Genomic DNA, 26,283 nt, shown 5'->3' with positions numbered 1-26,283 from the left:
AAAATTTAAGTAAGATCCAGTTCTTGCCAGCATGCATTTTTCTGCTTTTTCAATACCCTTTGTGAATTGTTGACTCTGCATCTTTATTCATGTTATTTCACTCAGCTAGAATACTCAAGTTGCGTTTGGAAGTTTAGGGGTTAGGATGATAAAGGCAGATGGTGGGTGGAGTGAATAATAAAAGGTTGCATATTAGCAGAACTTAAATAGCAATAAGATTGGGAGGAAATTATTGAAAGACAGAAATCAGCTCTCCCAGCTGGCCTCTGCGGCGTTCATAATAGGAGCATCGGCAGGACTATGTCCCACAGGAAGTTCTCCACTCCCAGGCATGGGTCTCTGGACTTCCTGCCTCAGAAGAGAAGCAGCAGGCACCAAGGGAAGGTGAAGAGTTTCCCCAAAGATGACCCCACCAAGCCCATCCACCTGACAGCCTTCCTGGGCTACAAGGCCGGCATGACCCACATTGTTCTAGAGGTGGACAGACCTGGCTCAAAGGTCAACAAGAAGGAAGTGGTGGAGGCGGTGACCATCGTGGAGATGCCTCCCATGGTGATCGTGGGCATCATGGGCTATGTGCAAACCCCACAAGGCCTCCGGAGCTTCAAGACCATCTTTGCTGAGCACATCAGCGATGAGTGTAAGAGGCGGTTCTACAAAAATTGGCATAAGTCCAAGAAGAAGGCCTTCACCAAGTACTGCAAGAAGTGGCAGGATGATGATGACAAGAAGCAGCTGGAGAAAGACTTCAACAGCTTGAAGAAGTACTGCCAGGTGATCTGGGTCATTGCCCACACCCAGATGCACCTGCTCCCCCTGAGACAGAAGAAGTCTCACCTGATGGAGATCCAGGTGAATGGTGGCAGTGTGTCTGAAAAACTGGACTGGGCCCATGAGAAGCTGGAGCAGCAGGTGCCCGTGTCCACTGTGTTTGGGCAAGATGAGATGATTGATGTCATTGGGGTGACCAAGGGCAAGGGCTACAAAGGTGTCACCAGCTGCTGGCACACAAAGAAGCTGCCCTGAAAAATTTACCATGGCCTGGGCAAGGTGGCCTGTATTGGAGCTTGGCATCCTGCCCGTGTGGCCTTCTCTGTGGCTCGGGCTGGCCAGAAGGGCTACCACCATTGCACTGAGATCAACAAGAAGATCTACAAGATTGGCCAGGGCTACCAGATCAAGGACGGCAAGCTGATCAAAAACAACGCGTCCACTGACTATGATCTGTCCGACAAGAGTATCAACCCCCTGGGAGGCTTTGTCCATTATGGTGAAGTGACCAATGACTTTATTATGCTGAAAGGCTGTGTTGTTGGAACCAAGAAGCGGGTCCTCACCCTGAAGAAGTCTCTGCTGGTACAGATCAAGCGTTGCACCCTGGAGAAAATCAACTTGAAGTTTATAGACACCACTTCCAAATTTGGCCATGGTCAGTTCCAGACTGTGGAGGAAAAGAAAGCTTTCATGGGACCACTCAAAAAAGACCGGGTTGCCAAAGAAGCTGTCTGAATCAACTTGGAGCTGGTGGATTTTCAATAAATTTATTTTTAAAGCTAAAAAAAAAAAAAAAAAGCCAGAAATCAACATATAACTGAACCTATTAACTATATGAGAAGATTATAAAGTCAGGAAAGTGAGATCACACTAAAGATTATAGAATGCAAAGACAAGGAGAAATAGGAGGTCTGAAGGTTGTGGGGAAGAAGAATATTTAGGAGGACTTCAGAGAGAGAAAAGGGGGTAGATCATGATTAGAAAAGACAATTCCCCCTATAATTACCTTTATTATTTTTATATGTATCTATATATTTACATATAAATATGTCATAATATATCATGTTATATATATCAATATATAATATAACATGTTATAATATGTTAGGATTCTTACAAGGTGCTAAGTCACTGGAATGAATAGAGACAATTGATTTGATCCTACAAGGCAATGTTATGGACCAGAACTTGAAACAAGGCACTGAATTTAATTGAGGAGACAATGATTAAATGTAATTTAGCATTGATTTAATCCTACAACAAATAATGGTTTCCTAGTGATGAAATGATTGGTGTATACTTAGTGTGCATCATATAAGCAAGAAACTCTCAGGGCCAAGCACACAGAAGCCAACAATCCCACTCTCCGAGGCGGAATCAAGATTTCATTCCCAAAATCTACCTTCTGACTGGCTGGAGGCTTTGGATTTAGAGGGAGCTAGAGATTGAAGCTGGCTGGAAACATTCTGACAAGAGCTCATCAGAGAACCAAGGAGATAGGCCTCTGCTAAAGCTAGCCTGGCCCCAGGAAAAGATTCAGGATTTTGAAGAACACAATATAGGATCTGGACTTTAACTCCTGGCTGCATTTTGGGATTATTTGAACAGAACTGAAACTAAGGCTGCCTTCCAGAAGCTCCCCAAGAATCCTGCTTCCAGAGAAAGATTACAACTTAGAGAAAAAGAACATTACAATAATATATAATATAATATGTTATATTTTTCTCCAATATCATATAATGTAACATAACATAACATAACATAACATAACATAACATAACATAACATAACATAACATAACATAACATAGCATAAATTTCCAAAGGGCAGGGACTGGTTCATTGTTGTCTTTCTACCTCTAGAACCTAGCATGATATTTAAGAAGTGTTTGTGGATTAATTGAATGTCTTGGAGGAGATAGTTAAGTGTGTCTGATGTGACTGTACTATGGATGACTGAGGTAGAAGGTATTTATAGACAGTTGAAGTTGATGAAATGGGAAGCCCAGTGTCTTCAAAGAGATGTCCAGAAAAACGGATAAGTCCTATACTATAACAGCAGGAATTGGTTAGAATTACTTAGAAAATAGGAATTGGGAAAAAGGACTATGGGCTAGGTACTGAATTTGTTGCTAAAAATAAAAAGGAATAATTGGAAGCCAATAGATTATATCAAGAGGGTCTGAAATGAGTGAAAAACAGATGAAGTGGATCTCAAAGAAGATGAGATTTCTGAATGTTACTGTTGTTTCTCCTTCATTTTCAAAAAAGAAATAATGACATCATAGATGCTGGCTTCACTTACGTGTGAATTGGATTTAAGTGAGGCAGAGTCTTGCAGTTACCAGCCTAGATATCTCTTCAAGAGTCATAGAAGTTTAGTGAAAGGACAAAAATCAAGATTATTGGAATAGCCCAGGGGGAGTGCATGATGTTGGCATCTTGGAAGTCTTTGAAGTTCATTGATGTATGTCTTTCATTGGTACAAATTCAAACCCATTTGTTTATTTCTTTTCATCATATGTAATTTTCACCCATATTTTTCCATCCACTATGGAAGCTTTGCCTCCAGAATTGATATGTGACATCAGGCCTTCTTACATTTTGTGATACCTATGGAATCGTCTGGAGTTCATTGGCCTATATTCATGGATGGGAATTATCAGCCTCTGCATATACATTACTTAACAATGACTTAAGGTCTGATGAATAACTGATTTGGAGTTAGGCATTTATTTAACTTTGGGACTTATCTGGTGTAATTCCCTCATTTGAACATTTGCATATTAAGAAGGATTAGGAGTAAGACTCAGCAAAAGAAAAATAGACGTGCCAGTTCAAAATAACAAACTATGAATATAGAAAGCCACTATGGTGACAGGGAAGACTGAAACACCAATTCAGAAGAGGACAAAATTCTGACATGAGAAACCTTAAAGGGAAAATGTGTCATTAGTGTCAAGCCCAAAGAGCGTTATTAGAAAAAGTCATAAAAGATTTTACAAGTCAAATAAGAGAGGTAGAAGAAAAATGGGGAAAGAAATGAGAAGTATAAAGAGTCAATAACAAAGGAAATAAAGAACAAAAGTTGACTGAAGAAAACAATTCCTTAAAAAGAATACTTAACCAAATGCAGAAGAAAAAAATTGCACTGAAGAAAACAAAATCTTTTAAAGTAGATTTAAATGGAAAAGGCAATACAAAACCTTGCTGAAGAAAATCATATATTAAAAACTAGAAACAAGCAAATGGAAGCTAATGACTTTATGAGATAAAGCACCAGTCAAACAAAGTAAAACGAATGAAAAATTGGGGAAAAAATATAAAATCAATTTTTAGAAAAGTAGCTGGAAAATAGATCCAGCAAAGAAAATTTAACAATTTGTGAACTACTTGAAGTCTACAACCCAAAAAACATTCTGGCTAGCATTCTTTAACAAATCATCAAGGAAAACTGCTATGATATACTATGACCAAAGGGCAAAATAGTCATTGAAAGAATCCACCACTCACCTCCAGAAAGAGATCCCAACAAGGAAGCTCTAAGAAACATCACTGCAAAACTCCAGAATTATAATTTCAATAAAACTACTTCAGGCTTCCAGAAAAGAAACAGACAAACAAAAAAATTCAACTATTGAGGAATCACAGTCAGGATTACCCATGATCTGGTTACTTCTATAATAATGAATCAAAGGACTGAAATCCCAAATTCTGAAAGTTAAGGACCTTGGATCACAACCAAGAATCAAGTACCCAGCAAGATTAAGCATCATCTTTAAGGGGAGAAAATGGATTTTCAATGAAATAGTAGATTTTTGATAAATTTTATTGAAAAGACCAGAACTAAATATAAATTTTGATCTATGAATACAGGACTCAATAGAAGTATAAAAAAGTAAACATGAAAGAAAGAGAATATATATTATTTAAAGAATAAACTTTACATTCTTACATGGGGAAATGATACTTGTAACTCTTGAGAACTGTATCCTTTATTAAGGCAGTTAAATGAGGCATAAATAGACAGAGGATATGAATATACATTGATGGATGTAATGATATTAAAGAAAAGATATTAAGGGGTCATTGTACTGGAAGATGAAGGGGGATATAAAATGGGGTGAATTTGATCACATGAAGAGGCAAAAATATGTATTATAGTAGACAGAAACATAGAAGATGAATGGGCATTTTGTGAAGCTTAATCTCATCAGTTTGGGCTCAAAGAGGGAATAACATATCCACTCAGTTGGGTATAGAAATTTGTTTACCCTACAGGGAAGTAGGAGAAGAAAGGGGAAATAAAGGGGAGGGTCTGAATGGAAAGAAGACAGAAACACTAGTAGAAAAGGTTGAGATGGGAGGAGAGGTGATAGAAGAAAGGACAGGTTGAGAGAGTGGTTGGTCAAAAATAAAACACTACTAAAAGGAGGCAGAATGGAAAGACAGAAAAGTAATATATATGGCAATCCCTGTAATATATACAGGGGAGAAAATAGAATAGAGGGAACTATACAGCTAATAATCATAATTGTAAATATGAATAGGATGAACTCTCCCATAAATGGAAGCAGATTGCATAATGGATTAAAAACCAGAAAACTACAATCTGTTGTTTACAAGAAATAAATTTAAAGCAAAGAGATACATACAGAGTAAGAGTAAAAGACTGGAACATAATTTATTACACTTCAGAGGAAGAAAAAATAAAGCAGGGGTAGCAATTCTAATCTTAGATAAAGCAAAAGCAAAAATAGACATAATTAAAATAAATAAGAGTATTATAGACAATGAAGTGGTATTGATACTAAACACATATGTACCAACTGGTATAACATCCAAAAAAAAATTAGAAAACAAAACTAGACTAATGAAGGACTTTAGCATCCTCCTCTCAGAATTAGATAAATCTAACAACAAAATAAACAAGAAAAATAATAGAATCTTAGAATATTTAGATAAGATAGACATCAGGAGAAAATTGAATGGGCATAGAAAGGAATGTACCTTGTTTTCTCAGTAGTACGTGGCACCTAATTGATCATATATTAGGGCATAAAAACCTCACAATCAAGTGCAGAAAGGCAGAAATTGTATATGCATCCTTTTTAGATCACAATGCAACAAAAATTACATTCAGTAAAGGGCCAGGGAAGATAGACTAAAAATGAATTGAAAACTAAATAATTTCTAATACTAAAAAATGAGTATGTCAAACAAAGAATCATAGAAACAATAAGTTCATCCAAGATAAAAACAATAATGAGACAACATCAAAACTTTTAAGATGCAACCAAAATAGTTCTCTGGAAAAAAAAAATTATTTTCTAAATACTTAAATGAATAAAATAAAGGACAAAGGGATCAATGATTTGGATAGGCAACTAAGAAAATCAGAAAAAAATATTAAAAGCTCCAATTAAACATCAAATTAGAAATTCTGAAAATCAATGGAGTGATTGATGAAATTGAAAGAAAACTGTTGAGAAAGTTAGTAAAACTATGAAACAGTTTTATGAAAAAAACAACAAAATAAATAAACCTTTGACTAATTTGATTAGGAAAAGAAAAAAAAATTACCAGCATCAAAAATGAAAAGGATAAACTTATCATCATTGAAGAAGAAATTAAAGCAATAATTAGGAGCTATTTTGCCTAACTCTATAACAACAAATCAAATAATCTATTTGAAATAGGTGAATATTTGGAAAAATATAAATTTCCCAGATTAACAGAAGAGGAAATAAAATACTTAACCCACTTTATTTAAAAAAAAAAAAAAATTGAATAGGCCATCAATGAACTCCCTATGAAAAAAATCTCCAAGACCAAATGGATTTACAAGTGAATTCTACCAAACATAAGAAGAACAATTAATTTCAATATTATATAAACTATTTGGGAAAAATAAGCAAAGAAAAAAAGAAGCAAAAAAGAAAAATTCCTTCTATGACACATATATGGTACTGATATCTAAACCAGGAAGAGCCAAAACAGAGAAAGAAAATTGTAGATCAATCTTCCTAATATATATTGATGCAAACAAATTAAATAAAATATTACCAAAAAGATTATAATAACTTATCAGCAGGATAGCACACAATGACCAAGTGGAAATTATACCAGGAATGCAGGACTGGTTCCATATAAGGAAAACTTTTGGCATAATTTACATAAATGGCATAAAACCATATTAATTACAAAACTAACAGAAGTCCTATGACACTTTTAATAGCTGCAGAAAAAGCTTTTGAGAAAATATAACACCTATTCATATTACAAACTGTAGATAGCACAAAAGTAAAGTGACTTTTCCTTAAAATGATAAGCAGAATCTATACAAATCCATCAGCAAGTGTTATTTATAATGGGAAGAAAGTAGAAGCATTCCCAATAATATTAGGATAGAAAGAAGGATGCTTATAGTCACCACTATTATTATTGATGTTGGCTCTAGTAATAAGAAAATGAAATTAAAAGAATTAGAGCAGATAACAAGGAGATAAACTATTGCCCCTTGCAGATTACATGATGATATACTTAGAGAATCTTATAGAATAATCAAAAAATCTTCATAAAATGATTAACAGCTTTAGCAAAATTACAGTATATAAAATAAGCCCACACAAATTATCAGCATTTTTACATGTTATCAACAAAGACTAGCATCAAGAGATAGAAAATGAAATTCCATTTAAAATAACTGTAGACAAAATACAGTATTGGAGTATTTATCTGCCAGGACAAACCTAGGAACTATATGAACAAAATTACAAAAGAATTCTCACATAAATAAAGTCAGTTTTAAATTATTGGAAAAATGTTAATGTTAATTGTGCATGAGTAGGCCAAGCTAATATAATAAAATGGCAATTGTACCTAAATTAGTTTACTTATTCAGTGACAAAACAATCAAATTGGAAAAACAAAATTATAGAGGTAGAAAAAAAATAACAAAATTTACCTGTACACATAAAGGGTTAAGAACATCAATGGAATTATGAAAAAAATGCGAAGGATTGTGGCCTAACAGTATCAGATCTAAAAATCTATTAAAAAGCAGCAGTTATCATAACCATTTGGAACTGCCTAAGAAATGTAGTGGTAGGTCAATGTATCTAACCTGAAATAGGTTTGATAAATAAAAACATAATAACCAATGATTATAGTAATATTTTGTTTGATAAACTCAGACTCCAGTTTCTAGAATAAAAAAATCATAAATTGCTGAAAACACTGGATTATAAAATGCCAGAAACTCAGAATAGAGCTACATCTCACACCTCACACCAAAATAGTGTCAAAATAGATAAAAGAGTTAGGTGTAAAGAGTATAGTAAAGATAGTATAAGCAAATTAGAAGAACAAGAAATAGTCACCTATCAGATCTTTGGAGATGGTGGAGATTATGGTCAGAGAGAATTGGAGAATATTTTAAAAAGCCAAATGAATAATTTTGATTGTATTAAAAAAAAAAAAAAAAAGTCTTACACAAATAAAAACAATGTAGCCAAGATTAGAAGAGAACATAAAGCTGGGGGAAAAAAAAAAAACAACAAACAAACATAGCCAGTGTTTCTGATAAAGACCTTCTTTCTTTTCCCTTCTGTTTTGATTTTTCTCTACCACAATAATACATACAGAAATATGTAAAAAAAATGAATGCATATATATATATATATATATAAAACCCAAATTGTTTTACATGTAATTGATGAAAATAAAAATAATAATAGAAAGAAAGAAAAGAGAGAGAGAGAGAGAGAGAGAGAGAGAGAGAGAGAGAGAGAGAGAGAGAGAGAGAGAGAGAGAGAGGAAGGGAGGAAGGGAGGAAGGGAGGAAGAGAGGGAGGGAGGGAGGGAGGGAGGGAGGGAGAGAGGGAGAGAGGAAGAGAGGAAGAGAGAAGGAGAAGAAAGAAGGAAAAGAAAAGAAGTAGGGAGAGAGCTGCATTGCCCAACTGCAACTGGCCAGTTGGGGCCTGTTCAGAGTAATTCCTTCTACTCACAACTTGTTGTTTGTCTTTTATTCTGGATGAGGGCCATGACACCAGGAAGTCATGTCATGAATTACAAATGAATTGGATTTAAGTGAGGGAAGGCTGTGCAAAGCCACTATCCTCAATCTCTCTTCCAGAGTCACTTGGATCCAATAATAAGAGATAGATCAGGTTAACTAGAGATGGCTGTGAATGAGCTTGGGAAGAACTTGGCCTTTTAAAGTTAAGATCTTTCTCAGGTTTCAGTTTGAGTAAACCCATTTATTATTCATTAGGTTTAGGTAAGAAATGAGACAAAGAATGTACTCACCTAGTCAAAAAAAAAAAAAAAATAAAATAAACAAGATAATCTGGGAGGGGAAGATGCTTAGGGTTTCTTATCAAAAGAGAAACAATTGTTATTTACATTCACTCTGAGCCATCTGGGCTCAAATAATAATCAAGTGCTATTTTGGCAGGGACTTATTGTCAATGAAAGTTAGATTGGAAGGCACACAGGGAGAAAAGGCTGGGACATCAGTCAGTTTGACCTTGGTCTTTTGTCCATTGTATTTGGTAATGGGAAGGTCCATGGTGAACTTTTTGTTAATTGATTGAATTTTAGGTATCATATTGTTTCTTATGTGTGTTTTTTCCACTTTCCACTGGGTTTCTACTCTCATCTATTGGTTGATAAATATCTGTTTGGTGCTACAAACAGATTTCCAGTTATTTTAGGGTCATCTCACATCCCTTGGTATAATCTGCCAGCCTATATGAAGTAGCAAATCTCTTCCTGACCATGAAGAATGAAAGCTATTATATAGTAAATAACTGATTACTACACGTTTTGATATTCAGTCAGATAATCAATGAAAAGCATCAATATACTCCAAGTCAATTTCAAGCCCATATCTTTAACACTTTCCTATGCCTGCTCTATTTCTGGGCCCAGACAACTATCTGACTTGCATTAAGACACCATTTCTCAACTCCTAATGAGTTCCTGTTTGTTACTATATAACCCCATGATCTATTGTGGGTCTTAACAAAAGGCCACAGAAACTGTGGGTTACTGTATGATAGAACTCATCTTGCTACCATGATGCTCCAGGTAAGGGCAAGAAATAAAGGGCAGGTTAAAAGTATCATTGACTTCTGCCCGATGCCATATCCCTATTTTACTTTGTATGCCTACCAGCAAAACTTCCTAATTTTTGTGCATCATTATGTTTAACATGAATCTTATAGATTTTATTACAGAGATAAATATTAGAAAACACAAGTAACCAACATCATATCCACAGATGTGATCAAATTAATTTGCTAAATAAACTTCAAGGTTTTTTGTGGTTGCTGTCGCTACTTATTCAAACTGTTTATGTATTATCCCATATAATAGTATAGCAATTAAAAATGGAATGTTCCCCCTCCCCCTTAAAAAAGTGGGTTTTCAATTATCCATACTAACATGTATAGAGAAGTAATGTAGAGAAGCCTGAGTGTGACTGATACTTGAGAAACTCACAAAACTTTGTATGATCCACTCGTCACATTTTGGAAATTATTCAAAAAAAAAAAAAAACAAAACCTGAAATATATACAGTTTATGTTCCCCTTCTAGAATAAAGCTAATACCTGTGGCATATTGACAATGCAAAAACACAGTTTAGAAGGGGAAACATTAGCTACATACTTTCTATTTAAAACACACAGTTGTTACTGGTACATCAATCCATTCTATATTTTTACTTTTTCTCAGTAAATGTGATTAAATTATACAAAATTCATGAAATCTAATATTTTTATGTGATAAGATTGTGTAAGAGAAGGGGGTGGAAGAGAAGTTTGAGAAATATGTAGACAGATGGCAAGTGGGCTCAGGCACACCATGTTCCTATATATAGGGGAGGGGACAATCTGGATAATCAAGGGGAGGGGGAATATTTTTAAATTTAGAAGTATGTATTTTATAGATTCAACAACATCATTCTGTGGAACTATCTAGCTAGGTCTAATTTTTAAGGTCTAATTATTTCTTTTGGGGCGGTGAGGAGGGAATGATGGGATATGCATTTGTAATAGTTGTCCTGGAACTATTTCTTAGTACTTTCAAGAAATTGTAACAGTGAGTAAAGCACTGCTTTTAAAGTTAAGAAAATTTGAGGTTGAATCTTGCTTCACATATGTACCATAAGCTCCTATTTTCTCATCTCCAAAATGGGAATAATAATCATTCTAAGAAAAGGACTGGCTTTGCAGTCAGGAAGACCTGGCAATTCCAACCTCTGACACAGGGGAAATTTATTTCCCTTCTCCAGTGACCCAAGAAACTTCAAGACTTTTAAGTTAGGACCATTAGCTGATCTGCATCAGGAACAGAAACTTTTGATTAAGGACAGATGTTGCATAGTGAGAAAAGAAGATTTAAAAAAGATCTGAGTTCAAGTGCTACCTGTTAAATGTAAAAATATGGCCATCTACAACTCCCTTCACCTCTCCCTATCCTAAACAACTTTCTGTAACTGCACATTATAGAGAAATTGTTGATGTGCATTAGTAATTGATTGATTGAATGAATGAATAAACATATTTATTCAGTTCTTATTTGTAAGAGAAGTTTTCACATCAGAAAAGAGAGGAAGGGAAAAGCCTTTTTTTTTTTTTTTTTTTTTTTTTTTTTTTGGCTGAGGCAATTGGAGTTAAGTGACTTGCCTAGAGTTATATAGCCAGGAAGAGTTAAGTGTCTAAGATCAAATTTGAACTCAGGTCCTTCTGACTTCAGGGTTAATGCTGTATCCACTGCACCACCTAGATGCCAAAGAAGCATTTATTAAACACATACTTAAACTGTGCTGACTACTATGTTATTATTTCATTTGATCCTCACAATCCTGTGAAATAGTTGTTTTATTATACCCATTTTGCAGTGCAGTGAATCAAGGCAGGCAAAGGGTTAACTAATTTGCCTAGAAGGATGTGTTCTTAGGTTTGATCTGAACTCAAGTTTTCCAAGCCCAGCATTATTCTATTGTGCCATTTAGCTGCCACAGATGACACCAAAGAGCTATTAAAAATTATATTGGGGGGGTTGCTAATCAAATGATATCATGAGTAATACATACTTTGCAAGCCTAAAATACCTATAGGTTTGTTATGATTTTTACCATTTTAAAAATTAAGTATATTTTTGTAGTTTGCAAAAGTCAAAATACATGATTAGACAATTTTGAAAGAGGACCAAAATAACAATTTCAGAGTATAAAATAAGAATCGGGAAAGTTACTGTTGCAATTGAAAAAATGAGAAAGTTATTCATGAAGAAAAAAATGGTCTTCCCAAATATGTATCAGCGTTTCTTAGGTTCATGACATTTCTTAGGCAAGATCATTTACTTTTTTTCCATTATAAGACCAATTAAAGAAGCATCACTGAAAATAAAGAGAATTATTGCTATAATCTCTCCAGGTAAAATCTTTATTTACTCTTATATGGAATGAAATGTAACTGATAAAAATAAAAAAAAAAAATAAAAAAAAAACTGGTAAAATGTAACTTGGGAAAGATATTTGGTTCTGGGCCAGCTAAGGTAACACTCATTAAGCCATCATCCAGAAAGCACGTTGAAAAGATAGCCCCAAACTTATATGGAACCCAGGGTTCCAATTGATTAAAGAGAAAACTCACTAATTCCCTCATTTTACACAATGGCAATTAAAACTCAGGGAAATTGTGATTTGTTCACATTCATAGAGCTAGTAAAAGTCAGAATCCAGGACTAAGATATGGGTATCCCTACTTCAAAATAATTGTCTAGGTAAAGACTTACACTTGGGTACCAAGAGAAATGCCCACCTACATGAAAACTAGCACTCCTGTCATACTGAACCCTGCTAATACCTGGATGTTGCAGAACAACACAAATGTCACGCATCCTGGAAAAATAAGAGGTAACTGGAACTGTAACAGTGCCTTAATGCAGTAGCTCATAAAATAAGAAAGGGTAATCCGGGTGAGAAAAGCATCTTAAGAATCTCAAATCTTTTAAGAATGGCTGTGTCATTCTCAGAATTAAAATATAAACCAGACTCCCTGACTCTAAGGAGGACAGATAGCTTGCCATAGCCACATGGAGACAATGCCTGAGAGGGATATTGGGAAATTTACTTGAAGGCACATCAGGTACCAGCCTAGGTAGTAAAGCAAAGCTAATGGGATTTAAGCTTCTACCAGGTAGCAGGGATTTATCATTTTTTTCTATTGTAGCCAACTACTGGCAGGCTAGAGCACCTCAAAGGGAAAAAAAAAAATATTCTTATTGCTCGATTGCTGTCTTATGCTGGGAGAGTGTGATTAAGGCTATAAAGCAACCTAAGGTTCTGCCAGAAAATTAAAAGCAGCCCAAGTTTTACATAAAATATACAGTGATATAAAAAAAAAAAAAAATCACTGTACCTTTGGTCTCACAAAGAAGTGGGAAAATACAAGTAGGCCAAGAAGCCTTTTTTTTTTTTTTTTTTTTTTTTATATATGAGGAAGCACAGCTTCTTAGACACATACAGACCAAGAAGTCCTATCTATTTACTGGCCATTTTCTCTGCCTTATCAGTCACTAGAGTAGGGTAGAAGAGACAGGAAATTGAGGCTGGAGATCTCATCTAATCCTCTCATTGCCTTCTACCCATCCTTGCTCTCTGACCTTGGGCAAGTAGTCATGTGCCTTTTCTGTACTTCAAGTTTCTAGAACACTAGCATTTGGGCAAAATAATCTCTAAGATGTCCTTTAGCTTCAACTTAAAAACTCATATGCAATCTTTTTTTATTATTTTAATATAATATATTATGGAAATATGTTTTATTCCATAAGTTAAAAATATATCTTATGAACAACTGAAAGAAAAATAAACCAAAAAAACCCTTTTTTTTTCCTATTGAAAACTCCGTCTCTTTCATTTTTTTGTGTCTCTGGTCCTGAATGTTTTTCTCTGCTTCTGTCTCTCTGCATGTATCTCTGTCTCTGTTTATCTCTGTATGAGTGTGTGTGTGTGTGTGTGTGTGTGTGTGTGTATGCCTCTCTGTCTTTCTGTCTCTGTTTCTCATTCTGTCCTCTGTCTCTTTCTCCCTGTCTCTCTTTCTCTGTGTATGTTTGCATCTTTCTTGTCTCTCCCTCTGTCTCAATATTACTTCTCTTTTTCTCTTTTTACTTTTTGTTCTCTTCTGTCCTTCCTTTCTTCTTTCTTTCTCTCTGCTCCTTTCTTCTTTCCCTCACTTTCTCCCTCCCTCCCATCTTTTTCTTTCTTTCTTTCTTTCCTTTTTCTCTTTCTTCCCTTTTTTCTTTCTTCCCTCCTCCCTTCCTTCCCTTTTTCCCTCCTCCCTCCTTCCCTCCCTCCCTTCCTTCCTTCCTTCCTTCCTTCCTTCCTTCCTTCCTTCCTTCCTTCCTTCCTTCCTTCCTTCCTTCCTTCCTTCCTTCCTTCCTTCCTTCCTTTCTTCCTTCCTTCCTTCCTTCCTTCCTTTCTCTTTTTTTCTTTCATTCTTCTCTGTGTGTCTCTGTCTCTGCTCTCTGTAACTGTTTCTCTGTCTCTCTCTGCCTTTCCATATCTCTATATGTCTCTGTCTCTCTATCTCTGTTTCTCTCTCTATCTTTCTCTCTATGTATCTCTGTGTGTGTCCCTTTTCTTCAACTTCCAAAATATAACTCCTGGACCAATGTTACTTATTTTCTTACTTTTCAACATTCATTTTTATAAGATTTTTGAATTCCAAATTTTACTCTTTATTCTTTGCCTCTTCCCCTCCCTAAAACAGCAAGTAATCTGATATGAGTTATACATATACAATCATGTTAAATATATTTCCATATTAGTCATGTTGTGAAAGAATCAGAACAAAAGGAAAAGAAAAACCTAAGGAAAAAAAACTCCCCCCATAATACTTTGATTTGCATTTCAATTTTCCCATATCTCCAACATTAATCATTTTCTTTTTTTATCATATTAGTCAATCTGATAGATATGAGGTGTTACCTCAGAGTTTTCTTGACTTGCATTTATCTAATCAGTAGTGATTTAGAGCTGCTTTCTAAGTGATTCATTTCCTTATTTGAAAAATACCTATTCATAAACTTTGACCATTTGTCTACTAGGGAATGACTTGTATTATTATAATTTTGACTCACTTCTTCATATATTTTAGAAATGAGACTTTTATCAGAAACATTGGCTGTAAAAAAATGGTTTCCCAACTTTTGGTTTTCCTTCTAATCTTGGTTGCAGTAGTTTTGTTGGCCTGAAAATTCTTTTAATTTACTTTAATCAAAATTATCCATTTTCTAATTCATAATGTTCTCTTTCGCTCATTTGGTCATAAACCCTTCCCTTCTCTATATATCAGACAAATAAATTATACTTTGCTCTCCTAGTTAGTTTCTAATATTATTCTTTATGTCTAAAACATGTTAGCATTTTGACCTTATCTTGGTCTTTTTTTAAAAAATGAGATATTAGTCTATATCTAGTTTCTACCATACTGTTTTCCAGTTTTCTGGACAGTTTGTGTGAAATAGTGAGTTCTTACCCTAGAAGATGGAGTTTTAAAATTTATCAAATAATAGATTATTATATTCACTACTGCTGTGTCTTGTATACCTAACCTATTCCACTGATCCATTACTCTATTTCTTTACCAGTGTCAAATAGTCTTTCTGTTTGACACTTTATAGTAAATCCAATATGGCTAGGCCACCTTATTTGGCATTTTCCTCCATTAATTCTTTTAATATTCTTGACCTTTTATACCTCCAGATAAGTTTTGTTATCATTTTTTTCTGCTCTCTCTCTCTCTCTCTCTCTCTCTCTCTCTCTCTCTCTCTCTCTCTTTCTCTCTCTCTCTCTTGTTTTTTTTTTTTTGTGATTTTATTGGCACTTAATATGGTATTGTGATTTTATATGGCACTTAATAAGTAAACTAATTTAAGTAGACTAGTCATTTGTATTATATTAGCTCAACCTAACCATGAGCAATTGATATATTTTTCTAGTTTTTTAGATCTGACTTTATGTTCACAGTATTCCTGAATTCATATTGGCAGGTAGGTTCTCAAATATTTTATATTGTCTACAGTTGTTTTTATGTATTTTTTTTTTAATTTTCCCTCATTACGTTTAAAAAATTATTTATGTTTGTTTTTAAAACTTTGAGTTCCAAATTCTCTCCTTTATTCCTATGGCCAGGCACTAATAAGAAATCATATATGAAGTCTACAGCTATTTTAATGAGAATTTTTCTTTTTATTTCTTCCTGCTGGGTTTTGTGGATAATATATAGAATGTCCATGATTTATATAGGTTTATTTTATATCCTGAAACTTTGTGAGGTTTTAATTGTTTCAAGTAGTTTTGTGGTTGATTCTCTATGACTCTCCAAGTATATCATCATATCATGTGCAGAGAATAATAACTTTATTTCCTCATTGCCCATTATAATCCCTTCATTTTCCTCTTCTTCTCTTAATGCTAAAGCTAATATTTCCATACTAAATAATAGTTGTGACATGGGCATATTTGCTTCATCCCTGATCTTTTTGGAAAAAGCTTCTAGCTTTTTATAATGTTTCCAGATGGTTTTAGAGACTTCTTATCAATTTAAGGAAAGTTTCATCTATTTCTATGCTCTCAGTGTTTGTAATAAGAATGAATGTTGTATTTTGTCAAAAAGCTTTTTCTGTATTTGTTGTGATAATTCTATTATTTTCTGTAACTTGTGTTACTGATATAGTCATTTATGCTGATAGTTTTCCTAACATTGTACTAGCACTGCAATCCTGGCACATATCCCACATGGTCATTATTCTTGTGATAAATTGTTATAATCTCTTTCCTAATATTTTATTTAAATGTTTGCAGAAATATTCATTAGGAAATTGGACTATAGTTTTATTTCTTTGTTTTGGCTCTTCTTCATTTATGTATAAACACCATATTTTTTTTTTTGATCACAAAAGGAATTTGATAAAAATCTTTCATCTCTTTTCCCAAATAGTTTGTATACTTAAATATTTGATAGAATTCACTGGAAATTCATCTGGCCCTGGAGATTTTTTTCTTAGGAAATTCACTGATGGCTTGTTCAATATTCTTTTCTAAAATAGAGTTATTTATTTAGAGTTATTTAAAGATATTAGAAATACTTAAAGATATTTTAAAGATATTTAGAGATATTTATTTAGAGTTATTTTTTTAAAAGTAGAGTTATTTCCTCTTCTGTTAATTTGGGCAATGAATTTCTTTGTGAATATTCATCCATTTCTCCTAGATTATCAGATATATTGACATACATTTGGACAAAAAAGCTCCTTAAGTATTGTTTTAATTTTCTTTTCATTGGTGATAAATTCATCTTTTTTCCTTTTTGATACTGATAATTTGATTTTCTTCTTCATCAAATCAACCAAAATTCTATTTTATTATTTATTTTGTAAGACTATCTCTTATTTTTTATTAGTTAATAGTTTTCATACTTTAAGTTTCATTAATTTCTTTTTTGATTTTCAGAATGTCTAATGTGCTATTTATTTAATTGGAGATTTATTTATTTATTTATTTGTTTGTTTGTTTGTTTGTTTATTTGTTTATTTATTTATATTTTTAATTGCATGCCCACTTCATTCATTTCCTCTTTCTCTATTTTATTCAGATACATTTAGACATAAAATTTCTCATGCAAATAGTTCAGCTGTATTACATAAGTTTTGATATGCTTTCTCAGTATTTTTCACGCTCTTTTTTGGAATTATTGATTGGATCTATGATTTATTATTTGTCTGCTCATTCTTTAGGATTAGATTATTTAGTTTCCATTTAATTTTTAGTTTATCTTTCTATGGCCCTTTATTACAAGTAATTTTTCTTGTCTTATGATCTGAAGAAAATGCATTTAATATTTCTGCTTTTCTGCATTTGATTGTGAGGTTTTAGGGCCCTAACATATGGTCAATTTGTGTGTAAGTACTATATACTATTTAGAAAAAAAAATATTACTTTATATTTCCATTCAATTTACTCCAGAAATTTATCATAGTTTAGTTTTTTAAAATTCTATTCATGTTCTTAGCTTCTTTCTTGTGGTAAGATGGTAAGATTTATCTAGTTCTGAGAGGGGGATGTTGCAGTCCTTCAATAGTGTAGGTTGCTCTATATTTCTACCTGTTACTCATTTAACTGCTCCTCTAAGCATTGGATGCTTTGCCACTGCTGCATAAATTGAGTATTAATATTACTTTATTGTTCATGGTACCTTTTAGCAATATTTTGTTCTTTTTTGCTTTTGTTTTGTGTGAGATTGCTACCCCTGCTTTTTCTTTTTTACTTCAGCTGAAGCATAATGTATTCTGCTCCAGCCTTTTACCTTTGCTCTATGTATATCTCTCTGCTTCAAATAGGTTGTTTGGTTTGTTTGTTTGTTTGTTTTGTTTTTGGCAAACAAAATATTGTAGGATTCTGGCTATAATCATACTCTGTAATCCAATTCTGTTTTATGGCAGCATTCTTTCCATTCATATTCACAGTTATGCTTATTAATTGTGTATTTCCATTTATTCTATTTTCATCTGTTTATACTTTTATATCTCTTTTCACTCTATCCCTCTTCATCAGTATTTTGCTTCTGACTTTTCTTTCCCTCAGTCTGTTTTCACTTTTGTCAGGATTCCATCTGCTTTTTGTTTTCCTTTTCCTCTTTTACTTCTGCCCTCCCTTCCATAAGCTCCTTCCTTTTCCTTCCATTTTTCCCTCCTATTTCCCTATAAGGCATGATAAATTTCTATACTTAACTGAATATGTGTGCCATTTCCTCTTTGAACCAAAATCAATGAAAGATTCAAACAATGCTCACTCTTTCCCTTCTTTCCACACACCATAATAAATCTTTCGTGCCTCTTTATGTTATATAATTTACCCTATTCTGCCTCCTCCTTTTCTCTTCTCCTAAAATAATCCTTTGATCCCTTAATTTTGGTTTATAACTTCATATCAAAGTCAACTTGTATTCACAACCTCTGTCTATGTATGTTCTTTCTAACTGCTCTACTAGAGATAAAGTTCTCAAGAGTTATAAGTATTATCTTCCCCTGCAGGGTTGTAAACAGTTTAATCTTATTGAATAACATGCTTTTTTCTTTCCTGTTTATCTTTTTAGGCATCTCTGGAGACTTGTATTTGAAGAATGAATTTTCTGTTCATTTCTGGTTCTTTAATCAGGAGAGTTTAAAAGTTCCCTATTCTATTGAATATCCATCTTTCATCCTGAAAGTTATTTTTTTCTTGTAATTCAAGCTCCTCTACCTTCTATAATATAATATTCCAAGCCCTCTGATCCTTTAATGTAGAAGCTGATAAATCCTGTGTGATCTTGCGGCTTCTTAATATTTTGACTGTTTCTTTCTGGTTGCTTGTAGCATTTTCTCCTTGACCTGATAATGTTGGAAATTTGGGTATAATACTCCTTGGAGCTTTCATGTTGAATCTCTTCAGGAGGTAAGTGGCAGATTCTTTAAATGACTATTTTACCTTCTCATTCTAAGATATCTAAGTGGTTTTCCTCGAGGGTTTCTTGAAAATGCTGCTCAGGTATTTGATTAATTCTTAAATTCTTTCTTCTGGATTTATTTTCTACGTCACTTGTTATCACTGAGGTATTTTGTAGTTTCTTCAACTTTTTCTTTCTTTTGATTTTGTGTGAATGATTCCTGGTGTCTCATAGAATCATTAGCTCCTATTTGCCCAATTCTAATTTTAAGGAAGTATTTTTTTTCACTTAGTGTTTGTACATCCTTTTCCATTTTAACAATTCTCGTTTGTAAGTATTGGTTGTGTCAGCATTTTTTTTTCATTTGGTTAATTGTAATTTTTAAAGGAATCATTCTATTTGGTCAGTATATATTCCAAGCTATTGCTTCTCTCTTTCATAATTCTCATTTGTGCCCCTTCCCACCAATTTTTCTTCTATTTCATTTTATTTTTACTACTTCTTTCAAATGCTTTTTGGTCCTGAAACTAATTCATCTCGCTCTTCCCCTTTAAGGCTTCTCATGTAAGCATTTGGTGCTGGTAAGCTTTTCTGAAGTTTGTGTTTGATCTTCCCTATTGTAAAAGTAACTTTCCATGATTTGGGCCCTTTTGATTTATTTATTTTTTAATCCTATTTCATGATTTTTTATAGTTGAGCTCTACTCTTGCAGCAGAGAGAGCACTTTCCCATGCTTCTTGTGCTGGGAGATGGGGTTCTGGTAACTTTTTCCTGTGCCAGAATCTCATGTACTGGAGACTTGTCCATTGTGCTGGGGTAGCCTGGCACAGTTATACTTCTTGTGCTGGGTGTTCTCACTCTGACGGTTTACCTTTTAAATTAGGACCAAAGGCCTCACATTTGGCCTGCTGTGTTACTAGCCTGCTGAACTAGGAAAAAGAAAAGAATCTCAGTTGCTGATCTGTGCTGTGACTAAGAGTCTCCCACTGGCTAGACAGAACATTGTAAATTGTTTTTCTCTTTTACCCAAGTGAGACACCTGAAGTCCTTCTAAGTCAACATAGCTGGTAAATTGTTTCACTCCCTGTTTTCATATATTCTGTTGCTTCTGAATTCATTTAGAACTTTAATTTAATGTTCCTGAGAGAGATGGGTGGTGAAGAGCTCTGGCAACTCTTTGGCTTTTTCCCATCATACTGAATCTGCCTCCAGGACCAAGTTAACAGAAAAATCTTCAGGTGAAAACTTACATGAGAAAATTGGGTTTCTCCTCTTTCATAGCACAAAAAGGCCAGATAATAAAATAATCTCTATATTCCAGGCACAGTCTTTTGTATACAGGAAACATGTTGTAAATGCTTCTTGACTGACTAAATCAAGACAGTCATCTCATGAATATATAGGGAAATTTTTATAGATTTATAGTTAGAAGTACTCCAACTTCCATATCCTACAGACTGGAAAACTGATGACTCTCTAAAAAATAAGTACTTTCCCAAATGTCATATTGCTATTAAGTTGCAGATGCAACATTTGAATCCAGGACTTATTTTTCTAAATTGAACACTTTTTGTCTAAATGAAGCCATACATTCCCAAATAATCCTTCTTCCTAGCTGCTAAACACCCTCCAAATGAAGTAACTTATTAATATTTGATGGGCCATTCAGATAGTGATGTTCACTTCTCAACTGTCTGCATAAGACTAACATTCAGGAAACATTTGAGTGGCATGAATTTTGTAGAGATATATACAAAGGTGATAATAATGGAACTATGAGAATACATGACATCATCAAGGGAGAAAATATAGAGAAGAAAAATAATGAGATGGTCAAGGACAGAACATTCTGGGGCATTCAAATTTCAGGTCAGTCAGGAAGAAAAAGGATATATAAGACTATTGTCTACAATTCTAAGTGTTCCAGAGAGCAGATTTTCCACATTGACAGTTCTCTTCTTTGATGAAATGATATCATAAACTGAACCAAACAAGAAAAATGAATCTTATACTATACTTATCCTTGGAAAATCTTCAATGCCAATTCAGAGAGTCTATACTTTATTCTCTTGGAAATAAGAAGTCCCTGAATGTTACTGAGTAGACAAGTGATACAATTAATTATAGTAGTGCATTAGGGAAATTAATCCTTGTATTAGAATGTAGACTTCTTGGAAGAGCCATAGCTATGACCAATCCTATGGCTATGGAAGTGTTACTAAAGAAATAAGAACTAGAGAAGATCACAGAAGATAAAAATCAACAATTTATATTTCAGTAAGGTAGATATAATCCTTTGAAATGGTCACATTATTTAATTCATACTGTATATTTTCTTCAGGAAGAAAAAAATATCCTGTTTTATATAATTATAACTTCAGAATATTTTACCCAAACAAAAACAATACAGCAAAATTAGAAAGAAAAGTCAACTGGGAAAAAAAAATCTTTGCTGCTTTTCTCTAAAAAAATACATTTAATATATAAATTCAAGCATATAAGTACAAAAAGTCATTACTCAAGACAATAAATGGTCAAAGTTTATGAACAGGCAGTTCTCAAAGGGAAAAAAAATCCAAGAAAACAAAAAAAATAAAAAATATCCCAAACACTTATAATTAGAGAAATGCTGATTAAAAGAAGTCTGAGACTCTACACTACATCCATCAGATTTGCAATTTAAAAAAAGAGAAAAGAAAATTGACAGTTGTTGGAAGAGTTTCAGAAGCATAAGCACATTAATTCGCTGATGATGGAATTGTAGATTGGTCCAGACATCCTGGAAAGAAATTTGGAAATATTACCCAAAAGTCACTAAACTGCATCAAGCTTTAACTCACTACTACTTGTATCATGTATGCTTCAAAGAGATTAAAACAATTGAAAATGAAACCATGTATACGGATTTCTCTCTCTCTCTCTTTCTCTCTCTCTTTCTCTCTCTCTCTCTCTCTCTCTCTCTCTCTCTCTCTCTCTCTCTCTCTCTCTCTCACACTCTTTATATATAGTCTGTGTTTTAGTATGTGTGCATTCTTTTAATAATGACAATAATGTGGAAAGTGAAAGAGTTCATTTGAAGAATGAGTGAACAAATGATGTTTGAATACCATGCAGTGGTCCTCAAACTTTTTAAATAGGGGGCCAGTCCACTGTCTCTCAGACTGTTGGAGGCCAGACTATAGTAAAAACAAAAAGCTCATACTTTGTCTCTGCCCCTCAGCCCATTTGCCATAACCTGGCAGGCCACATAAATGTCCTCAGTGGGCCACATCTGGCAGAACTGGCTTGAAGAATAATAAATTTATTATGGACTTTAAAAAAAAGAAGTTGCGCATATTATACATTTGCAGCTTCCCATATAACCCTCTTTTTTTATTCTGCCTTTATATGGAAGCATATATAATAATAAATATGATCTTAGGTTCAGAATTTTTTGTTAAATGCCAAGTTTTTGAAGACAGACATGGTCCTTGCTTTTTTATTTGTATCCCTAGGCCTTAGCACAGTGCTTGACACATAGTAAGCATATAAGTGATTTTCATTTATTAATTGTGGCAGTAACAGAAATAGAGGAAGTAAGGAAATGTTTAAAGGAAGTTGTGAGTTCACATCCAGACATGTTGAGTTTGAGGTGTTGTTAAGATACTCAGATGGAGAATCCAATAGACAATTTTAAATCTGAGGCTGAAAATGAGAGAAATTGGAAGTGTATTGATTTGGTAATCATTAGTAGAAAGGTGATAATTAAGCTATCAATCTACTAATGAACATTTACATATGAATAGCTGTGCTAGGTTCTGTGGATACAAAGACAATATTGAAACAATCCATGCTTTTAAGGATTTTATTTCTTACCTCCTCAGAGTGTAGGAATAGCTCTGTCTTGGAGGTAGCATTTTAGAATACAGATTCCTTGGAAGAAACAAAATATGTAGAGTTACCATGACTAGCTAAGTAGTTCAGAGGATAGAGTACTGAATTTGTAGTCCAAAAGATTCATTTTCATGAATTCAGATCTAGCCTTAGATTCTTATTAGCTTGCAACCCTGGGTAAGTCACCTTACCCGGTTTGCCTCAGTTCCTCATCTGCAAAATGAGCCTAAAGATAAAATAATAAACCACTGATGGAAACTACAAATGGAGAAAGGAAGAGTGTGATAGGACCAGAACAACTGAATAATAATAACAACTGTGGCTCTATGAAGAGTTGCTTGATCAAACAAAGTACAGAGAAAATCAAAATAAAATTAAATGTAAAATGTTGTCAGCTAGGAGCATATAAAGCATTTTCTGAAATAGTCACATTATTTGAAACCACAACACATTTTCATGGATTGGAGTCAATTATGTTTTATATAAATATTCTTCAAATAATGACATTTCAAATAATTATACACTTTGCAGGCTCATTATTCACATTGAGATATAACTATAGCCCATGAGCCTCATCAAGTATCTTCTTCTGTGTAAATATTGGGGGATATCAATTGCTCAACTGGACTTTACTAGATTTTAGAAAGGATATTTACCAAGGTGATATAGTGAGAGCAATTGGTGTAAAACAGATTCTCAAAAGTCTGTGTGGCACTTTTCCATTAGTACATAAATTATGGGGGAAATGGGATCAAGGTGAAGTACTTTGATTGATGGATGGATGGATTGATTTGTGGTGTTTAGGTCTTGCCCCTGATCTAGGTGATAAAGTTGTCAGACAAAGTTTCTTATTACTGACTTTGAATAGGGTGGGGTAATTGATTGATTGACTAAATGGAACCTACCTTATCCCCCCCCCCCAAAAAAAAAGCCAACAATAATAAAACCATTACAAAGAAATATAAAGAGTTGATACAAGATGCCTTTTTTATTGTGATAGGGAGTACACTAGACCCTGAGGAGATTACCCTGGGAGTACATGATGTCACTAAGAAACAATGTACAGGAAAAGATAATGAAACCTAGTAGATTATCTCCATTATTAAATTGATATTTTGATCCCCCCTCTTCAAGGATCAATTGGAATTAGAGTAAATAACATAATAATAAAAATTGGTGTTATTTAGCCACAACCAAAAATGTGCTAAGAGTAATAATTAAAATTGATTCATATGATTTATGTCTAAGGCATTTCAGTTTGCAGTGGATTGAAACTTGGCATGCATTTCTTAGTCCAGATGTAATTTATTTAAATTCATTTAGCTATTTTTCAATTTAGAAATCTGCAAAGACAGAAAATCTCGCATGTATAAAATGTTTTTTTCTAGATATCTGTGGAATTAAATTAGCCAAAATTATAAAGTGATTTTTATTCAAAAGGAATTAAGAATAATTTTCACCTTTATGTCCAATATAAAGAAACATAAGTTTTAAGTAAACAGGGAATGTAATTTTCAGTGATCTGTGCCTAGACTGATTAATGCTTAATACATATTTGTTTGTTTGACTTGTTGACTATGTAAAATATTTTGTCTCATCTATTAGAATTTAATCTCCTTGAAGTCAGAAATTGTTTTACTTATGTCTTTCTGTCTCTAATGCTTAGCATATAATAAATACTTAATAAATGTTTTTGATTTATCATACATATATGTGTTTGTATCCCTTTCCATGAACATAATTACATACATGAATATACATAAAGATATATAATTCAGAATTCTCTCTTTGTTTCTGCAGTGAAATGATCACCCATTGATTTGGTCCACTTCTACATAAATTTTGGAAAGATCCTACAAAAGACAAATTGGGATGAGACTCAAATAGGAGAAAACCAACTTGATTTTACTTTTGTGGCACTTTTGAAAATTAGATCATGTTCCATAATTTTTGCTTATGTTTCTCACTATATCTCCCAGTAATTACAGTAATTGAACTCTCCCTGTAATAATGAAAAAGTAAAAAAAAAAATAAAACAAAAAACTTCAAAAAGCAATCACATTAGGTAACTTATGCAACATGCTGCTCCTGAAATCCTCCAACTCTCTGAGAATGAAGAATTATGTAGTGTCTGTTCTCAAGTAATAATACTAGTCATTGCAATTCATTTGATGTTCTTGGCTAGATTGCCATAATAACCTCTTAAAGGATTTTCCTTACCTTAATCTATGCCCATTCCAAACCATCTTTTATTTTAGAGTTGATATGACTTATAGAAGTATAGTAATGATGACTATAATAAAATAAAATTATTCTATTTCCCCTGCATCAGTTTAATTTAATTTAGCAAATATATATTATATGCCAACCACATTCCAGAAGTAGGCTTGGTACTAGACATAGAAATGAATAAGGTTTGGGCTTGTGACTTTGTTGGTATGGAGAGCTTCCACTCTCCACTGAGAAACTCCTTCCACTTAAACAGGTTACACTTTCTCCTCTGCATCCTATAATATTAGAGACATGACTAAAGCACTGAGAAATACAGCATCTCCTAAAAGGTATATGTCAAAGACAGGTTTTGAAGCCAGGACTCCCCTGATTTTGAGACTCTATCCAGTTCATGTTGCTGTCTGTCTTTTAAAGAATTTGTATTGAGACAAAAGGACTCAATATCAAGGACACAAATAAAGAAATTCTAAATTTTGTGCAGTGGGGGTGGAAAGAATACTAACAACTAAGCAGAATTTGGAAAGCTAGGGTGTCATAGTAGGTTGCCTTTGGATTCTGGAAGACCTTGATTCAAGATATCCCTGACATCTATTTACAATGTGCCTGTGGGAAAATCACTTAACTTTGCAATGCCCCAGGAAACCCTCTAAGAAAAAAGAAATTCCTGAGGAATTGCTGCTCTGTACTGATGGAAGGCCTCTCCATACTTAGGAGATTACAGACTTAGATTATATTCACACACCAATATTTAAAGATGGATATGAATTAGTTCATCTATAAAGGATTTACAGATTTAAAATGTTATAGCTTATGATCCATTTTCTCATCCTCTTGCTTAAATATTTTTTAAAGTTTCATATTATTTACAAAATAGTCAAAACTACTTCATTTAGACTAAAGACCTAC

General features: G+C 33.6%; 1 pseudogene; it reads left to right on the top strand.

The window, feature by feature from the left end:
• Positions 1–285: 285 nt before the first annotated feature.
• On the top strand, positions 286–1,509 carry LOC141551435 (large ribosomal subunit protein uL3 pseudogene; annotated as a pseudogene).
• Positions 1,510–26,283: the final 24,774 nt, after the last annotated feature.

Source organism: Sminthopsis crassicaudata, chromosome 1 (assembly GCF_048593235.1).
Source record: "Sminthopsis crassicaudata isolate SCR6 chromosome 1, ASM4859323v1, whole genome shotgun sequence".
NCBI lineage: Eukaryota > Metazoa > Chordata > Mammalia > Dasyuromorphia > Dasyuridae > Sminthopsis > Sminthopsis crassicaudata.
This window is presented reverse-complemented; position numbering and strand designations above follow the sequence as displayed.